Here is a 21,332-nt window from a genome sequence, read left to right as displayed (position 1 = left end):
AAATGAGGTCTAGCTGTGTCACGCATGCGCGGAACGTTCAAAAGAAATGTCACCTGTTGTAAGAAAAAAATATAACAAGATAATTCCTTTTTTTCTACAATCCAAGGATTATCCTAAGAAATCACTGGATTTTTTTTCCAAACTTTGATGTCAACGGAAACTAATCATGAAAGATATTAATTTGCGGAAAATAATTTTCCACGAAAAAGTTCACACTTTTATTGAAAACAGACAAATTCTGCTGACGCAATTATCGTTATGCGGTTGATTATTTTTGATTATAGCGTTTTTATCAATCAATCATCCCGTTCATAATAAATTTTATACTTTATAAATAAGACGATATTCTAGCAGAGATAATCAAATTACAATAATTTTCGAGCAAAATGAAAATAAACTAATTCTAAAACCAGCCAAAAGAAGAAAAAAAAGGAAAATAATTTGCTTTTTGAAACATTTAGCTTTCTGAGAATATTTCCCTTCACAACTTTTCCGAATTTCTCTCGCCAAGGAAAATTAAAAAAAGTCACAGGTTAAGTACCTTACACTTGAAACAAAGCTATAATTTTAAACTGTAGGTACCATCTTCCAGTAAAGAATTATCTGAGATTTAAAATGGACAAATAAATAAAATACTTCAAAAATTATTAAACTTCTCTAAAATTTGGAAATATTTTTATATAAAATGCTGAAATTTTTTCCCTTCAAAATATGGAATGCAAACCTGCAAACTTTCGAAATATCGAATGCCTGATGACTTTTCCACTGAATTACTCTAAGCTATCTTCTCATAATTTGTTAGCTTTTTGATAACTTGAATTTTTTTTAGCACTTGAGACTTCATGACTTACACTAGGTTAACCATTATTTGTCATGGAGGGTTTCTCCCATCGTTTAGTGCCCTCCTAAGGCTTATTGTTTATTCGTATATTTTATAACCGTCGTTGAACAGCCGATCCAATTTTTGGGTTTACGACTACTAATGATCAACTACGTAGCTTTGTAACTTTTAACCCAATCCAGATGACAAGGGAACTCCTGGTTCAACTATTGGGGGAAATTTGCCTTCGCAGAGTTTTTTGAGGAAACTAACCCGCATTTGAGTTATATGGAGATGAAAACTACGAGAATCTCCCGAGGTTAGTCTGTTGGTCCAGCGGTTTTTAAAGAAAATAAATAAAAATACTGTTTTTTAAAAACAGACTCCTGTTTTTTAAGCAGATAAGTACTGTTATTTCAAAAACAAACTGCGTAATTTTCACAAAAAAAATTATTTTAGCATTAATAAAAAATAAAAAAAAACTCTGTAATATATAACTATGTCAGCATTGTGTTCGATGCGAACCTAGAAAAGAATTCTCATGCAATTTTTATGCAATTGATGATTACTTCGCAATAATTGTTGTTCATTAGCATAAAACATTGTTTAGTGCGAAAATAAGAATTATGTTTTCTTACACTTGTGCCCCCACGTTCCACATTCAACTCTTTAAATTAAATTGAAATTACAAATAAGAATTATGTTTCCTTACACTTGTGCCCCCACGTTCCACATTCAACTCTTTAAATTAAATTGAAATTATAAATAAGAATTGTGTTTCCTTACACTTGTGCCCCCTCGTTCCACCCTCAACTCTTTAAATTAAATTGAAATTACAAATAAGAATTATGCTTCCTTACACTTGTGCCCCCACGTTCCACATTCAACTCTTTAATTTAAAGGTATATTGTCATTACAAATTCCGATGATTCGGGATTGTTGGTGGCGGATTGGTAGTGATTGGTGGTATTCAAGATTTTATTGCGCGTTCTTTAATATTCAATTATTTTTTGCAAGTTCAATGATCAACGTAAATGACACGTGGATCGGTGCTACGTCACCGAATTAGTATTCCTAAAATTATCTGAAACAATGCGGTTATTTCATTTATACTTACGCTTTTAACATGTGTTTTTATAAAATTAAATAATTTACAATCGACGGTAATTGAAGCGAAGAAAAATTTATGTACCAAAAGCTAAAGTTAAGGGAGAAAAGGTGCTGATTAATTCAAGGGAACGGTACAAAAGCTCCATACTATTACTCGCGCCAGTAAGTTCTTAATTAATTTCAATAATTAGCACTTCTGATATTAATTTTGATAGTTAGTCAGACTTCTGATCTAACTAAAAAGCAAAGTTAGGGGAGAAAAAGTACTGATTAGTTAAAGGAAGCGGTAAAAGAGCCTCATACTATTATTAACGCCAATGATACTTAAATAGTTTTGATAATTAGCATTTCTGATATTATGGTGATTGGTGCTATTTTTAATAGGTATCAGTTATACTAATAGTGGTACTGCCACAGTGTGGTAATTGTCTGTTCTTAACTATGCACCGAAAGGTATAGGAACCGGATAAAATTGCTTGACTCTGAAAAATTTTAATTACCATGAGTTGGCTTCGAGATATAGCATCATACCAAATGATTCTGATTAACTTAATCTTTATTTTGATGGGATGAACTTCCAAAAAATGTTTTGTTTAATCTAATATCTTAAATAAAAAATTCAGGGCAATAATAAAAATGATGAAAATATTTTAGCTTTATTAATTTTGTCTGTGTAAGTCTATCAGTTTTATGAGGTTAATCAGATCTGAGGAGTCATTAATTCGAATCCAATTTCAACTCCAGACTTTCTTTAGAGCTGGACATCAATACTTGTCTCCAACTTATATTTAACTAAAATTTCCGCCAAATCACAGGAAAGTATTAATTATTACGATATCATCTTTTGTCAACTTTTTTTAACATTTCTGAATTGATGTTTTGATTTAATTGATAATTTAATTTCCAATCTAATGATTAATACTAAATTTTTCATCACATGAGTGAAGCCTGTGATAATACTTCAACAATCGAAAAATGTATATAAAGTGAGTTAATTGTTCTAGTACATCAATCTCTAATTAAACTGGATTTTTTTGGCAGTAGAAAATCTCATCAAATACAGCATCAGATACATTTTTAAATCTGTTTGTTATCAGAATAATGTGTTATAATATGTTTATCATCAGAAAAACATATACATCAAATATGTCGATCATCAGGATTACATTTTTCAATTAAATATGTCGATCAATCGATACATTTTTAAATTAAATATGTTTATCATTAGATACATTTTTAAATCAAATATCTTTATCATCAGAAACACTTATATGTCAAATATGTCGATCATCAGATACATTTTTAAATCAAATATGTCAATCATCAGAGACAGCTGTATACCAAATACGTTGATCATCAGATACATTTTTAAATCGAATATGTTGATCATTAGTAATGCATATGTATGAAATATCTGAATCATTAGATACATTTTTAAATCAAATATGTTGATCATTAGTTATCCATATAAATGAAATATCTGGATCATTAGATACATTTTTAAATCAAATATGTTGATCATTAGTAATGCATATATATGAAATATCTGTATCATTAGATAAATTTTTAAATGAAATATGCTTATCACCAGAAACACCAGTATATCAAATTTGTCAATCATAAGGTACATTTTTAAAATAAATATGTTTTTTTCCCATTTTAAGCTGTAAATAATGCTGTTTACTCAACTTAATTTACATGTTTAAATGCATTTATTGTTCCGAAATTGCATTTCAAAAATTTTTTTAGAATCTATTTCATACTGATAATTATAATTTAAACAAAAGGATATTGACATCAATTCACACGGTACAAAAAAACAATGAAAAATAATAACATTGTAAATAGTTACGAACGGTTTCTTAACGAAAACTAATTTATATCACTTGTGTTAATAACATGCAAATTCAGTAGAAAAATGTGTGTGGTCTGCTTTTCAATTTTAAGAATACACAAAATCAAACACCTATTGAAAGAATTCAAAAGTTTTAACCAAGTCCTATAGCGAGAATTTTTTCAAAAGCCGAATTGTTATAATCATCGCTCTCCCTTCAAAACCATGCATAGATCTCTGTAATATGTATTCTTACAAAAGCAAATATTAAATAATATACAGTGGAGAAGTAATTTATTTCTATACAATTTTTTTGAGCGTGAGTTCTTTGTAACTTGTGACTCAAAGCGTGAGAGACACTACCTACCATTTTTTTAAAAAATATTCCTTTTTTTTTTTGTAAACGTTCTGAAGCTTAAATGCTCAACTCTAGGCTACACTGTGCGATTAAAAATGAAGATGATTATAATTTGTTGGGAAGCGGGAATTGAATCGTGGACATCAAAGATGGAAGAGACACAGAGAACAAGAAAAAGACGCGGAGAACTAGTTTCGGTTTCGGTTAAGTTGTGACGAGGGAAAGTGTAAACATTGTAAATAAATTAAATATTTTCAGTCGTTTTAAGTGATGCATTTTCCTGCATACAAATCTATTCATTAATAAATTATGTACTACTTAGATCGTGTTTGTTTCAATATTTTACATTATGAATGAAATATCACAGCATCTCTGGAACCCTAAAGATACGTGAAGCATTGTAAAGTATTCTGACGAGGGAAAAGTATACACGTTGTAAATAAATTAAATATTTCAGTCATTTAGAATGATATCTTTTTCTACCTATTAATCTTTTCACTAATAAGTTATAAGCTTTTTAGATATCGTTTGTTTCACTATATTATTTAATGAATGAAATATAGCCGCATCGTCTCCGAAACCTTAGAAACATAAACATAGTAAAGTTGCAAAGTATACATGTTGTAAATAAATTAAATATTTCAGTCATTTAAAGTGATATCTTTTTCTACATATAAATATATTCACTAATAAGTTATATGCTTTTTAAATCGTGTTTGCTTCACTATATTACTTTATGAATGAAATATAGCCGCGTCGTCTCTGGAACCTTGAGAAACATAAACATAGTAAAGTTGCTACGTATACTGACGTGGTAAAAGTATACATGTTGTAAATAAATTAAATATTTCAGTCGTTTAGCGTGATGCATTGTTATAAATACAAATCTATTTATTAGTATATTATGTGCTGCTTAGATGGTGTTTGTTTCAATATTTTGCTTCATGAATCTAGTATAGTAGCGTCCTTGGATCCCAAAGATTGCATGAAGCATTGTAAAGTTGCAAAATATTCTGAGGAGGGAAAGGTATACACATTATAAATAAATTAAATATTTCAGTCGCTTAAAGTTATGCATTGTCATTCATACGAATCTATTCATTAATATATTATATTCTGTTTAGATCGTTTTTGTTCTAATAGTTTACTTTAAGAATGAAATATAGCAGCGTTCCTGGAAACCTAGGTTACGCGAATTATGCTTAAGAGTTCCTTAATAAAAAGAGAAATACAGTGGGTCTCACTATAATGAATTTCTCCTTATGACATAATTTTTAATCGGAGCGTATAGTAAATTTAAAAATATACTCCATATTACGAAGTGGTTTTCTGTCTATAACGAAGGTTTTTGTCATTTTCGAAGAAAGTTGCATCTGAAGGTTGAAATTTCTGTGCAACTAATTCGTTTGTTAAGCAAAACAAACGAGTTCCATAGGAAATAGAGAATTGTAGCAATGAATTTTTCCTTTAAACGAATTTTTTTTTATTATGGTGAAGCATTATTTCATTTTTTCATGGATATTTTATGCTTGTTCTCGAAATAATTGAATGATTTCAACCTTATAAATAAGTTTTAAAACTTTTATCTTTTCAATTTAAGTTTTTGTTGGAATTTTTCAGGCGTTTGTGTTTTCGATTTCTGGCATCGTTAGAATTTTTAAAAAGTTTATCTTTTTAACTTTCATCAATTTCAGAATTTTTAAGAAGTTTACTTTTAGGATTTTCATTATTGTGGAAATTTTTCAGGATTTTTATTATTGTGGAATTTTTTTAGGATTTTTATTATCGTGGAAATTTTTTAGTTATTTATCTTTTGGATTTATGTCAGTTTCGATGAAAGTTGCAAATGAAAATTATAATTTCTGTGCAACCAGCTAGCTCTCCCAAGTGACTTTTTTTCTTTCTGGAACCGCTAGTATTATTTATTTCAGAGATAAAGCATAACAATTGAATTAATTCAGTATGATGGATTCTAAGTTTTACTTTCAGACACTTCTTTATAGTATTAATTACTATACTTTTAATTAAACTTTTTTTTATTTTACTTTTAAAATTATCCTGCCGACTGAAACTTTTGAAAACTTTAATAATTTACTTTAATAACTACAAAATCTCCAATCTTCAAGCAACAAAATTTTCTCAGTACCAAATTTTTCAATATGAAACAATGGATTTAATTTTAGAGAGATAATGTAGCATTGGACATAATTTTTCTTTAATCACAAAATTTTTTTTAAGAAAAAAAGCGGGAAAGAAAAACGCTAGGTAGATGATAATCATATGATCCCCTAATTAAACATGACAATATATGATCTATTAATTGATCACGTGTATGACACATATATGCTTAAAGAACTGATAGTGAGTATAACACTATGTGATCCATTAAATGATCACGGACGTTATATTTGCATAATCAATTGAAAATAAACATGAAAAAGAGAACATGAGATAGATGAACATGGATGAGAACATGATTTATTGATTAAGCATGAATACGATACTTAAAGGATTGAACATTTGATTATGATTATGATACTATACTTCATTATGATACTAATACGTTTCATGATTATAATACTTGTATGATTCATGAATGCGATCCACTATTTCATATTTTAAACAAAGATTATGATACTTGTATTATTTATGAACATTATCCACTATTTCATATTTTAAACATTGATTATGATACTTGTATGATTCATAAACATGATCCACTATTTCATATTTTAAACATTGATTATGATACGTGTATGATTCATAAATATGATCCACTATTTCTTATTTAAAACATTAACTATGATACTTGTATGATTCATAACTATGTTCCACTATTTCATATTTTAAACAATGATTATGATACTTGTATGATTCATAAATACGATCCACTTTTTTATATTTTAAACACGGTGATGCTTGTATTATTCATGATGCTTGTATTATTCATGAATATGATCCACTATTTCATATTTTAAACATTGATTATGATACTTGTATGATTCATAAACATGACCCACTATTTCATATTTTAAACATTGATTATGATACTTGTATGATTCATAAATACGATCCACTATTTCATGTTTTAAATATTATGATACTTGTATGATTCATAAATATGATCCACTATTTCATGTTTTAAACATGGGGATACTTGTATTATTCATAATACTTGTATTATTCATGAATATGTTCCACTATTTCATATTTTAAACAATCATTAGGCTTAATATATTAGCTAAAAATAGCATTTTACGGATCAGGGAAAAATTTCTTTCTGTAATTGTTGTCAGATATCATACAATAAAATTATTAAATTATAAGTATTTACCGTGAAATGTGTACTTTCTGAAATATGGGTGAGTTCCCTTTTTCCGGTAGCCGACGGTTGTCTTCTCACTACTCATTGAATATGTGGGTGGGTTCGGATCTTGAAGAGCAATTATAACTTCAGCCACCGAGAGGAAGGTGAGAACAAAGGAATCAATCTTTTGACCTTCTGCTGCTTTTGGAGCCCTTAAGGGAAGAAGAAATAAAATAAACGGATGCTCGAAAAGAAGATTGCAACAATAACCTACCCATTTTCATCTCAACCTTTTCTATTCCATCCCTCCTCCCCTGTCTCTATGTTGGAAAGATTCTGTGTTTACAGCTAAAATGTATCGGGTGTCATGCATTCTGTGCTGTTTGATAATTATTTCCGTATTCCCAGAGTTTTGCTTTTTTAATTTTCTTAGTGAATGAATAAAGATTTTATCGTGTATTCACAATGTAGATTATAAGCATCGAAATATAATGAAGGTTTAGGCATGCCAAAACATTGCCATTTCCTGCACTTTACCAGTTTATCTTTTTACAAGGTTAAAAGCATTATCTAAATTTTTGTAATGCTTGCTAATACAGGATCAAATAATTGATCATGAACATAATACTCACATGATAATGAATATGATACTTATATGATCATAATTATGATATACATATATGATCATGAATATGATACTTAGATGATCATGAATATGATACTTAGATGATCATGGTTATGAAATACGTATACGACCATGATTGTGATATACATACATGATCACGAATATGAAAATAATAAGGTCATGATTATGATACTTATACAATAATGTTTATGATATACATATATGATCATGTTTATGAAATACCTGTATGATCATAAAATGATCATGATTATGATATGCATATATGATCAAGAATATGATATTTATGTGATCATAATAATGTTACTTATCTGAATCCCGTAAAAGATGTTTGTCTGATTCATGAATCAGCCATAATTATCAAATTTCATATTCACACATTAAATTAGCATAATATATGAAAAAAAAGAGTTAAGAGATAACGAATGATAAGCAAGAAGAAAATATTAACCTTCCAATTTTTATGTCAACTGTTTGATTTTTTTTTTTTCTTTGACTCTATTTCGAAAGTTTTAGTATTTTTAAATGTAATAAAGTGTAAGATTTTGGTAGCCAAAACTGTCTTCTCTTCGCCTTAAAATTTCTAATTAAAGGATTAAAATAAACAACAGCTAAAAAATAAAGGTTTATGTGCTAACATTTTATACTATGTTGGAAATTTAAAGCCACGTTTAAATTTAAATTTACTACAACCATTACACTCTGTAAAGTTTGGACTACATCTTCATATTTTTTTCCAGCATGAACAAAAACGTAGTTTAATTTAACTCTTAATAAAGGTTGCAGCAAATTTACACTAGAATATGGTTCAACATATTGATATTAATGTTCAACGCTGAATCAATTTTTTCTTGCAACTGTAACAATTTACAGCTATCTAGAGTTAAAAACATAGTTTATAAGTTATATAAGCTATTTTCCCTTCCTACAATGCTCAGAAAAAAATACGATCAAAACTACCAGAATATTGTAAAATTTACTGTATTTCTGGATCTATGCGAACACCAAAGAGCTCGGTTATTTTTCCCGAAGTGCTTTGGTAATGATTTTGGTCATGTTAACAATAAAATATAGTGTTATAATATGTGATAAAACTTGGTAAATGCGGCAAAATTCGTAATTTTATCACGATTTCTTACATAAAAACCATTTATTAAGTTGAACTGATTTTTCAGTTTCATATTTGTTTACTAACTGTTTGGTAATAAAAACTATAATTTTTAAAAGCCATAATTTTCGGTAAACTGTTATCATATAAACTGTTATATAATTGTTTTACTGAAAAATTAGTAAATGAATGGTTTATAAGTACCATATATTTTGGTTTTATTATCAAAATGGCTTTATTTATTTATTTATTTTAACAATAAAAATCATTCCCATACAGTAGAATACTTTTGCCAGAATGTTTTTCACCATAAAAAATTCACATGTTTTATAGACATGCTAACTCTCTAGCCTTTATTGTCACATGAATCAATAGTCAGATTTTTCAATTCTTATGACAAAATCATCGTAGATTATCATTATTTTTATTATTAGTTTTAGAGTAACGTCATTCCTTTTTAAAAATTAGTAGATCTGCAAATGAAAATTTAATTATGGCCAGAAAACTTTAAACATTTTAAAATGCAAAATCCAATTTGGATTGCAAACCAATTTCTTTAATTAATTATGATGAGAAAAATAGGTGACTAAATGTAATCATTTTCACTATAACACTCGAGAGCTCATTATATAGTTTAAAATAAAGACCTGCAAGTATCTAAACAACGGCTTGAAGTTTTATGCGCAATATTTTATATCTGCATTCAACTCGCTTGTAACGAACCTACGATGATAAATATTTTTTTAATTATTTTGTGACATCAAGGAGATTTAATTCATTAAGCAATCAGCATACATTAAAATAACTCCTGATTAAATCAATTTATCTGCACCTGCTATTCTGCTATCATGCAACATTTTTTCTTTCCTTCAAAGTGATTATTACAATAATCATTATCAATGGTGATTTTTAATCACTTCCGAAATCGTTGACAAGTCACCTTCATCACATCAGTGCATTGTTCAAGCCCTTCACTAATTGACCTCACCGAGAGAGTGAGCCTCCTTTATGAAACAGTCTCAAAATATAATCAGTAAAAGTGAATGCTCAACTTTATCGGGACGTTGGGCAGCCAATCTGGCGACTAATGAGCAAACTATTGTCTCAAGCAATCACGGTCACAATCTGCAACAAAGACGGACACTGGGGACCTTCACAACTCTCTTTAGGATGACTTAGAAAAAAACACCTTGGCCTAAAACAATTAATTCGAAAAAGGAGTTAGTGAAAGTAACTCAAGGTCGGGGCTCTGATACAGAATCGAGCATGATCGTTGTGTTCATTTTTTTATCTGATGTCTGCTTAGTCAAAGAGGTATAGTTCTTTTCAAAAAGCCCACAATGAAAGAAGTATCTGGTGCTAGATTATTGCTCAGCAATTTAAAGACGAGCTGCTTTTGTCTTCTGATGATAAAAAGAGGGATTCCATTTTTCTCTTGTAGCCTTTTGTTGCGATTTTATTAAGGTTCATTATTGAAGGATCTCTTTTTTCGGCGTGGATGCCTTTTCATGTGGAAGATTATTGATTCTTTTGTTGGTGGTCGGTGTCGTTGGTTCTTTTGCTTGTCGGTAGATTGAATCATCGTGGGAAAGGTTCCGTGGGCAAATAGACGTCAATAAGATTTAGTTGTATTGTTCAGACGAATTTATTTTATAAATATTCGATTTATTGGTTTAAAAACAATTTTTAAATGGTGTTATAAATCCAAATGAGTTTTGAGGGTTCAATATATGAGAGCAGATTTAGTATCAAGATCGATAAAAAAACGTCATAAAAACATCCTTTCTTAGATTTTTCTAGATAAAATAATCAACCATATTATTGGTAATTTGAACCATAATATCGCGCTAATTTGCTAAAATTTTTCCGGAAAAAAAATGTATAGAAAATATTAAAATATATAAATGTATAAAATTCGGTCCCGAAGGTTTTCAAGTTTAAAACACACCAAGCACAGTTATATTGCATAATTATAAGATTAATTATAATTATATTATTTATTAAAATCAAATTAATTGTAAAAATATAACAACTATAAGTGTGAAAAAAAAACAATAAAATGATTTTGGTCATCATAAGCGCAGTATTTTTCTCAATAAATTGAAGTACCATGCCACTTATATGGCAGCATTGGTTTGTTAAAGGTTAAATTGGACCATACTTCGATTCAAGTTGAACCATAATGTCATGTAAATTTATAGCAAACTTAATAAGGTGTTACATTAAACCATGCTTCATTCAAGTTGGACCATATAGTCTCGTGTACTCAAATTTAAAAAGAACAATAAAATAGTTCAACTTACTGAACTATATTAAAGTTACTGTAAAATTGAACAATATTATGATCCAATATACTCTAAAACTTCGAACAGTGTATCATCCAACTCGAAAACTTACCCTAATGTTGCAAGTATTAAGATTTTTTTTCTCAAATGAAAAGATTGTGATCCACTATAACAACCACCTCTAAGTAGATTTGTTAAACGGTTTATAAGTAATGAACTAAGTTTGTGTTTGCTGAGTTTGGATACTTTAAACTGCATTTGCGAAACCACTGGGTGCTTAAACCCTCTCAAAAAACAATCTCAACCGCACGATATTCCGCCAAGAAGAACACGTTAACTTTGTTCAGTGTCAAAGGTTCTGTAAATGGGTGAACAGGAATTGCTTCTTACCATCTCCATGGCAACGTAAGACAATAGCAAAATACATTTTTATTCCTCAAACCTCAATTAAAAGTGCATGGTGGGTCATTCGTGGAAAAAATCATATCTATCCAATCCAACTTAATTCCAGTAAGCCAGTAAAATTACTATATTAATCTGCAAATGCAGAAAACAGTGCAAATATATAAATCTCGCCCAATGTTTGCCGATGGCGAATTTCCTGGACCGATGGTTATTAAGAACTTTTTCTTTTTTTTATTCATGTGAGCTGTTAATCCCGCATATCTCTTTCTTCAACACCTTTCTTCGTTTTTAATGATAGGGAGAAGAAGGGGGAAGGAAAAAGAAAGAAAAAAGGCTGTTGCCCGTAACTTGGCACGCAAGTTTCACGAAAAGGTACATTGAAAAAGATCAGTTGTGATCAGTTAAACACACGAAACAAAAGCTATTCTTAAATGAAATAAAAATGCGGGAAAGTGTTATGAAATTAAATGAAAATGTAACATTGCAATACTGTTTTTAAATAATTACTTTCACATCACGTTTATCTTTATTTCTCTTTTCTTCATTTGCATAAAAAAACTCCGCAGAAACCATTTTTTTTTAATGGTTTAAAAACATTCTTATCCACTTACTGAACAAGTTAAAATTTTAAATAAAGTTTTGTAAGTTAATAATTCTCATTAGGCCTTATGGAAATACAGTGATCTCTCACTTATGCACCACCTCTTTTATGCACCTTTTTCATTTATACGACGATTTTTATAGGTCCCAGTACATTAGATAGGAAAATAATGATAAACATCCTTCGTTTATGCGTCGATCTAGAAATAAATTTTTCAATTATGCGCCGAAATTTTAGGCTAACATTTTAATTTTTTAATCCTTTAAATATTTTTTCTTTAAAAAAAAAATGTTTTAAATTAAAAATGAAGCAAATGAGCAATCCTTGTTACAGATAAAAAGAAATATATGTTGTTAGATCCTATTGAATTTGCTTCCCCCTGTGACCTTTTCATTTTTGCTGTTTCTGGAAAGACATTCCTTCTAAAATTTTGAATAGGGTGTCTTATCTTTCACACCAACAACAATGAAAGCCCATTAATCTTTTAGAAAATGACCATTCCTGTTGTCCAGAGGTTAGTTTTACTCCCATGCTGTTTTCTAGAAAAAGAAGACACCTGGAATAAGACAGATGAAAGAGACCGCGATCACTTACTTGCAATCAGATGGACATTATGAGTACGTAAAAGGAGGTGATCTGTTTAGTGAGGGAAATACTTGAACAACTTATTGTGCAGTATATTATGACGTCAAGTACTTTTCTTAGATATTTATCATGTGATGTTTTACCCCCTCCCATAAAACTCAAATTATTTGTGAAGAAGAGTTCATTTATATCTAACTGAAACTTGTGAACGATGAGAAGGTGGGGGATGATACTGACGAGATGATAAAGTTCCTCCAAATCACACAGCAGTATTGAAAGCTTTAGACACTATTCCTGACTATTTACAATTTAATTTTGCTTCTGAAACTCCCCCTTATCCCATTTATATGAATAACGTTTGAACCCAGTTTTTGAATAACGTCGGCAAAAACAAAAACAAACATGTATTAAGATTATTTTGTAAGAAAATAAATTGTCTTAAGGTATGTTAAATTTTTTCATTGTATAATTATAGTAAATACCAAAACAGTATAAATATTAACATTTAATATTTAGAAACATATTTATTCATATTGTCACTGTAATTTATGTTGCGTTTTAGAATTTTGAAGTTTTTCACTTATGCGCCTCTTTCACTTATGCGCTTTTTTCTCCTGGCCCCTTACACCGGTGCATAAGTGAGAGTTCACTGTATATTAAAACTATTAAAGATGAGAAAAAAAAACATAGTGGCAAGAGGTTTGCCTTTGACTAAGTTTGAAATAAATTCCGGGGTAAGTTCACAAGTAAAAATGGCCCTTGCAGCAAATCACATTATAACTCGGTAGTTGCATTTCAGTGAGATTAAGGTAGACCAAACAGGGTATTTTTTCCCCGACAAGTTTAACAGTTAATAACTCTAGAACTAATGTTGAATCTTAATTTTTTTTTATCCTTTGCACTCCCTACATTTTGTTCCTCATACTTTCGTAATTTCAAGTTTCTAAGTCTTATCGATTTTGTGAAGCAAAGCAAAATGTAACGTAAGATAAATAAATAAATAATAATTTGCGGAAATAAGCATTTAAAACTGGAATAACTTTCAAACAAATTTTTTTAAAAAAAAAAGAAAAGAAAAAAAAAACTTTGTGTTAAGTTTGTTAACAAATAAGCAAATAAACAAATATGACCTGCTCAGTATACCAAACTTCCACTCTAATTGCATTCATACGCCCTGCTAAGTACAGTATTTTTTTCCTACAAGTTTAACAATTCGCAATTCGTTCGTAAATCCTCGAAATATTTATTAAATGTTAAAGTTTCTGATTTAATTGTACTCCCTGTATATCTCAGTTTTTTTACACACTTTTATAACCGTTGTTGAACAGCCGAAACAATTTTTGAGTTAACGACTACTAATGTTCAACTATGTAGCCTTCTAATTTTGAATCTGATCCAGAAGACAAAGGAACTCCTGGATCAAGTGGAGGGAGAAATTTGCCTTCGTGGAGGACTCTTTGATGGAACTAACCCGCATTTGCGTTGCATGGAAAGGAACACCACGAGAACCTCCCATGATTAGCCTGTAGGCTAGGGGACTCTAACCCATGATCCGTCTACCCCTGAGAAATTTCACGTCAGCATTGTGGTCGGTGCAAGCCGTTTGAAAGGCGAACGCTCTATCCTCTGAGCTATCGCGGCTCTTTACACACTTTTGTAATTCCATTAAATTTTACAGTATTTTCGCTGCAAAACAAAATGTAACGTTATGTTGAACACCCAAACAGCGTTGGCGGCAAAAGCCCTAACGATTTTTTTAATACAGTACAGAACCCGTTATCCGGAAATCAGAAAACCGGAAAACCAAAAAACCGGAACGAAATTCGATAAATTTTCCCGCCATTTAAAAAAAAAAATTTTTTTTCTCCTCATAAGATTTTAGGATTTTCCTTTCTTTTTTGAAAGATGTTTACCTTACCATCATTTTGGAAATAATCATTAGTGTATTTCATCGTTTTTGCTTCTTTTTAAGATTATATCCAAAAATTTTTTTTCTCTTCAGTTTGGTTTAACAATTAAAAAAAACGGCTTTTTGTAGCGATGCAGAAAACCGGAAAAATCAGTTATCCGGAATAGCGATGGTCCCGATCATTCCGGATAATCGGTTCCCTACTATAAAGAGAAAATTTTTTTCAAGTTATTAGTAGAATAAAAATTCAAAGCTGGACTAAATTGTCATAGTTAAGTTAAAAAAGAAGAGAATTGAGAGAGAATTAAACTGAAAACGACGTTATTAACAATTTCTTTACTATTAAATACTTTCAACTGTACAATTATCATTTTTTTATTATAACTAATGAGATTTTTATTTTATTTTCAGAATCGATTTGAAAAGTAAAGTTTGCAAACAAACTTTTGAAGATTACAGAGGTCATACTTTAATTGATTCACTTATATTGCGCCTAGTGTAATTTGGTAAGATATCTTTCAATAATTTTGAAAAATATGTACAGTGTTTCAAAAATTGTTGAGAATAAAAATTATAACCCTGAAAAAAAATCGATTTGAAAGCCATGAATACTGATGGCTGCTATACAAATCATACAAAAGTGGTATTAAAGAATTTTGAAGACACTCGCCCTAGAAACAAATAAAGTGTACCTTCCATTTAGTTTAATGTTATGTATTCTATATCAATGCATATTCTTAACGCCAAGGGTTTAAATACATATTTTAGTGCTGTATAAAAATTAGAATACATTTAACAACTGACTAATGATATTAAATAATATGAAAAAATTATTGCAAAGCAATACTTTTCGCATGCTACATACTACTTTGGAAATTTAAAGTGTAATAGAAGAAAAAAAATAATAATAAATATGTACCATTTAAAGAAAACAAATAGAAATTACATCATTTGTCACTCCGTCACTAAAGAAAAGAATGCACTTTTAATTTTATTTGAATTCATTTAAATGAAATATCAAATGACAGTTTTCAATTTAATATTTATAAGGCAATTTTTATAAAGCAATTTTTCTTTCGGCAAAATAAATTAAAATTTATAAGTATTTTTCAATTCTGGAATGCTAATAATAGCGAAATGATTATTAATTTGCTCTAACGGAAGTAAAATTAAACATCTTGCAAGATTTACAGAGATTTTGCACACGTTCGTAAACGGGCAAATTTTATTCCTTTTCCTCATTATGACATCAAAATATGAGTTGCCCACTTTACATTCATCAGCATAATGGTTTTTACAGGTTAAACTTTAAGATAATTCTTCTTTTGAGAAACCTAAGAGGAAACTGTAATATTCTCAGTTAATGGAATATCAAGGAAAAAAAAATATCAAAAAATTCCCAGAGAGATTGTGGTTTGTAACTATGTAACGTCCATATTGTTTTACGTCAATAATATTACAATTCCACAGTTAAAATATGAAAGACTCGCATATGTATAAGCAAAAGTATAAATTACTCTTGATACTATGTTTTAATTGCTATATCTGACTATTGATATGCAAATAAAATATGACAATGGAAATACAAATTTCTAATAACTTCACAACTTCTTATAACTTGATGCCACATCGGGATAGCTCAAAAAGATATTATTGTTTTCCACTATGGCAACATTGGGTTCGAATCGCAGTGATGGTGAGATCATACTTAACACAGGGCTAGCGCAAAATAGCTCCAATGGTGGACATGGGTTAGTTCCACAGAAAAAATGTGTATGAGAGCTCGATCTAGAGCTTAATATGAAAGTTTTGTTGTCTTCTTTATTTGTTTCAAAATTTAAGGCTACGGAGTTGAACATTGTTAATAAGCATTCAATATAAATCATTCATGAAGAAAAAAGAAGAGTAAGCAATTGGATACTTTCAACTTGAGAAGAAGAGATTATATCTAACCATGTTATTTAAATCAGATTTAATTGGATACCTGTTAGCGACGTCATACGTGTATGTAAATCATGATTGGCTTCTAAATCGACAAATACTACGATTTACCTACGATGATTTAACTTACTTCCATAACGTAATTGTTGCAATACGATATCTTTACAGCCAAGATTAAGTTTCGAAATTAAATGAGAAAATAAAATCGTGGTTGCTATTTAGTTCATGGAGCCTGAACTAATATACTACTCCAGTATCTATACTAGCTACTCATATTAATATACTACCACAATATCGATTACCTGTTATCATGATACCAGAAGTGCGCATAATCACAATTAATTAGGCATCACTGAAGCCTATAATAGTTTGGTGATTTTTTTTACTGCCTCCGGAAACAGATGCAGTAAAGATATTAACAGTCTACTGTAGTAGCAGATACCGAAATTCCAAATTGTCTTGTGTAAAGTAGTACCAAAATTGAACTACATTGCTTGAAATAAATAAAAATCAAGCCAAATCTAATGCTACACTTAGAAAATTAAATCCTTATTAGATATTTTTAGACAGTACCAAATCTCGGAAAGAGATTAAACGAACTCAGAAAAATATTTATTGAAATAATAAGCGAGACTAAAGCTACTTAAGCAGATTTGAATCAAAACTATCAAAAGGGAATTATCACCGCCGCCTATTTTATTTAATAATCACCAAAGAGACGCTCACCCAATGTTTATCACTTATCTTAGTAATAACCCATTTGTTGCAAGCTGTCATCTGTCTTTAGACCAAGACTATGGCTAGGGGAAGAGGGTAAAAGAATACTCTTAAAATGAAGCCATATCACCTGCTGAGCCTATGAATAAGAAGGTGGAATAAATCCAATGGCGAGAAAACACCCTGATAACTTGGCGCTTTTGGCTTAGTTGATAGCTGGTGAGAAACGCTTGTCAATTATTATTTTTTTTCTTACTTTGTTAATGCCAAAAATGCGTGTTCTTTCGCTCTCAGTTTTAACTTCGTACCGTTTCGATCATTTTTCTGCAAAGCAGGTGGAAGTAAACGTCTATAAAGATCTCAGCATTAGATTATTATTTTTTTTTTTACGGAAAAGAAATTTGTTTTGGGGGAAAATAGACCATTAGTAACATAAATCGATTTACTGGGCATCTTGTAGCATCAGAAGCTGCAAATAAAATAGGTGCAAATAATTAAAAATCTAAAATACATGTATTTTGCAATCTTATAAGAGTGTTGGGATGCTTTTCTCAGATTTAATAAAATTATTTATACCTAAACGTATTTTTAAAGCTTTATATTAGTGATCATTTTTTGAAATTTTAATTTCGAATTGTTCGCAATATATTGTATCTTGCCCTAATTCTTATGCCAATCTTAAACGAAAAATTACATGCATTTTATTTCAAATTATTCTAATTATTATACACTGCCTAAACTGTCGTGTAATATTTCTCCGAATATAATGTTGATACACCCAAAAAATTTTGCGAGGAGGCAATTTATTATAATTTAACACCAAACCAAGCTTTCATTTACAATTTAAATAATATAATTTAAAAATTCAAATCTGAACACACTGTAAAAAATGGATACTCAAATTTCACGAAACTTTTTGACAAAATCGTTTCCTGATACACGCTCCAAGCGAACATTTCATCAAAGTGACGAACTAACGATCTTTTTCGAGAAAACGAATTTCGTCAAAAGGAAAGAAACCTATCGTCATTCTAAAAAACAACTACGCACAATGCAAGGGGACGAGCTTCCGTGTTAAGGAAACATTTTCGTCATAAATATGACAGCTCGCGTCTCGTCACAAATCACGTGATTTCGTGACGAAATGATTCTCAAAATTAAACGAATATAGCTCGACGATTGCTGAATCGTCAAAACAGAGAGTTTTATTTCTGAGAGCGCAATTATAATGCAATAAGCTCACACCAAAGTCTCGTCCATTGACACCATACGAGAATAACTTTCACATCCAAACACACCGATGCTGAGGAAACATTTTCGTCATATATATGTGAGCTCACGTTTCGTCACAAATCAAATGATTTCGTGACGAAATGATTATCAAAATTAACGAAATATAGCTCAACGATTCCTGAATCGTCAAAACAGAGAGTTTTATTTCTGAAAGCGCATTTATAAAAAGCGCAACGAGACGCAATAAGCTCACACTAAACTCTCGTTTATTGACACCGTGCGAAAATAACTTTCGCTTCCAAACACACCGATGTTGGCTAGCTTTGTAATATTGTCCTTAGAATGGTTAAATTTGAATGCAAGGTAAGTAGAAGTCTTTTACGATACTATATATACACGAAAGCAAAAGGTCACTGTTAGAATATGCATGCATTTTATTAGTTGCGTAATAAAGATGTTTATATTTTAATTTTTTAATTTCTGAGAAATGTATTATATAATTTTATTATGCATAATTTCTATCTACTTCCTTTCTGTTAAGAATAGTTCAAATTCCTCTTAATACTCTCTCTGTGCCCCGTGCATGTTTGATAGATAATCTAATTGTATTTAAAGAATTAGTGTGTATGTGCATTCTAAATTAACGATACTGACTTTATGTATTTTATCGTAAAAATAATTTCACTGACTCTTATGTGTATGTTTTGTAAAAGTTAATTTAAATTTAATTGCTGCTGAATACAAAANAAAAAAAAAAAAAAAAAAAAAAAAAAAAAAAAAAAAAAAAAAAAAAAAGAGGGCGGCTACTTTATATCAAGTGGTGTAAAAGAGCATTTTTGGAGTTGTGGAACGCTTAGTGTAGCACCATTTTGATGTAAGTAGTTACCACTATTTTTGCAGTTTAGATACACGTATATTTTGTGCAGAGCACAAATAAGTGCATTCTAAACAAATTAAACTGCATTGATATAATAATGCAAAAGATGAAAATAACTATTTTTACTCAATGCGCAAAAAATAGACGAAACACCCAGAATAACTTTTGATAGAATGATCGGACTTTTTTATACTATGAAATAATCTTAATTGTTCGAGAGGTGATCTTCAAATAAAATAACTAATTAGTGCAGAAAACAAGGCACAAAAACCTATTTTTTTCTGAATAAACATACCTTTATTATATATTTCGTTGTCGACGGACTTGTATTTTTAACCCTAAAAATATAGGGGTAAACGGATTGTTTGATTAAATATAAGTGAAAACGATATTGAAAAGGTAGGAAATTGTTCCATTTGTCGTCACTCTTCGACCGAGTAATTTAAAGAAATTGAACGAACATATTTTATGAAAATAATCACATCCTTATGTTGCATTTTTTGTAAAAAGAATTCAAGGAAGATAAATACTTAACTGTTTTTATCCATTTTAATGAAAAAATATAATCATAAAATCTAAAAAATGTTTTTGAATACTTATAGGAAAAGGTTTCTTTCTTAAACAATGATTTGATTAATTGCTGATCATCTTGTCTGTTTTATGACGTAGAATAACGTGATTAACAACATTTAGTTCTATTTGATGTAATTAATAACATTTCATTCTTGAATTTTGTAGGCTCGAAACTTCTTTCTCCTTTCTGAAAACTTGCAATTAATTATGTCTACTCAAATTGAAATTAAAATGAGGAAATGTGGAAAAATAAAAGTTAAAATTTTAAATAAATATCTGTAATTAATGAAATAATGGAATAAATATGAAAATTCTAGACATAACAGATTAAATAAAAATTTTAATTACATTTTTTATACTTGTTTAGATACTAGTTAAAACAGCATTTTTATTTATTAGAACAAAAGACGCTAAGCTGCGTGAAATGGTAATTTTTGAAATAAGCAAAAAATTAAATACACTGAATGGCAACAAATAATTGTAAATATGTTTGATAAATTGGGACGAAAAAACAAAACTTTAAGCGGAAAAAGCGAAGTTAAAATGCTTTCTGTTTGATTTTTTCCCTTTTTATTTGTAAAAAAATAATAACAAAATAAGAAAGGTAAAAGTTCAAAGTAAGTTCGAAGTAAAAGTTTCCGATTCATTATTAAATAGAATTCTAGCCGTTAGCCACCTTTTGACGTTATACATATATATTAAAAAAAATTTCAAGCAATAATTTCTAGATGTAAATTCGAATGAATTTTTTAAAGTAATAATTATTAAACTTACGTTCCTATTGCCATTAATTTTTTAAAATTTTAAAAAATGTTTAAGTCAATCATAACTGAAATTTAAAAAAATTCTCTGTAAAATTTCTACACAAACTGTAACATTCAAATCACATGTTCAAAAACAGTTTGAACAAATGCATTCACTAGTCAAAACTCTTAAGTAGCTATTGTTAGACATAAATTCGAATAATTGTTTTTAAAAAAAAATAACAATTCTTAAGCCTAATTTCAAATTACGATTTCTTAATAT

At 29.4% G+C, this 21,332-nt stretch overlaps 1 protein-coding gene and 1 long non-coding RNA gene across 4 annotated transcripts in view; one reads left to right on the top strand and one right to left on the bottom strand.

The window, feature by feature from the left end:
• Positions 1 to 21,332, bottom strand: part of LOC139426203 (uncharacterized) — a 125,937-nt gene that overhangs the window by 3,316 nt on the left and 101,289 nt on the right. Inside the window, exon 2 of the long non-coding RNA XR_011637407.1 lies at positions 7,457 to 7,641. This is a non-coding gene — a long non-coding RNA (uncharacterized lncRNA). The remainder of the gene's footprint in view (positions 1 to 7,456; positions 7,642 to 21,332) is intronic.
• Positions 1 to 21,332, top strand: part of LOC107449509 (paired box protein Pax-6) — a 193,686-nt gene that overhangs the window by 71,962 nt on the left and 100,392 nt on the right. For all 3 annotated transcript variants that reach the window (XM_043052175.2, XM_043052189.2, XM_043052183.2), the window contains exon 2: positions 15,377 to 15,471. The gene's annotated coding sequence lies outside the window, so the exon portion shown is untranslated. The remainder of the gene's footprint in view (positions 1 to 15,376; positions 15,472 to 21,332) is intronic.

Source organism: Parasteatoda tepidariorum, chromosome 8, assembly GCF_043381705.1.
Source record: "Parasteatoda tepidariorum isolate YZ-2023 chromosome 8, CAS_Ptep_4.0, whole genome shotgun sequence".
NCBI lineage: Eukaryota > Metazoa > Arthropoda > Arachnida > Araneae > Theridiidae > Parasteatoda > Parasteatoda tepidariorum.
This window is presented reverse-complemented; position numbering and strand designations above follow the sequence as displayed.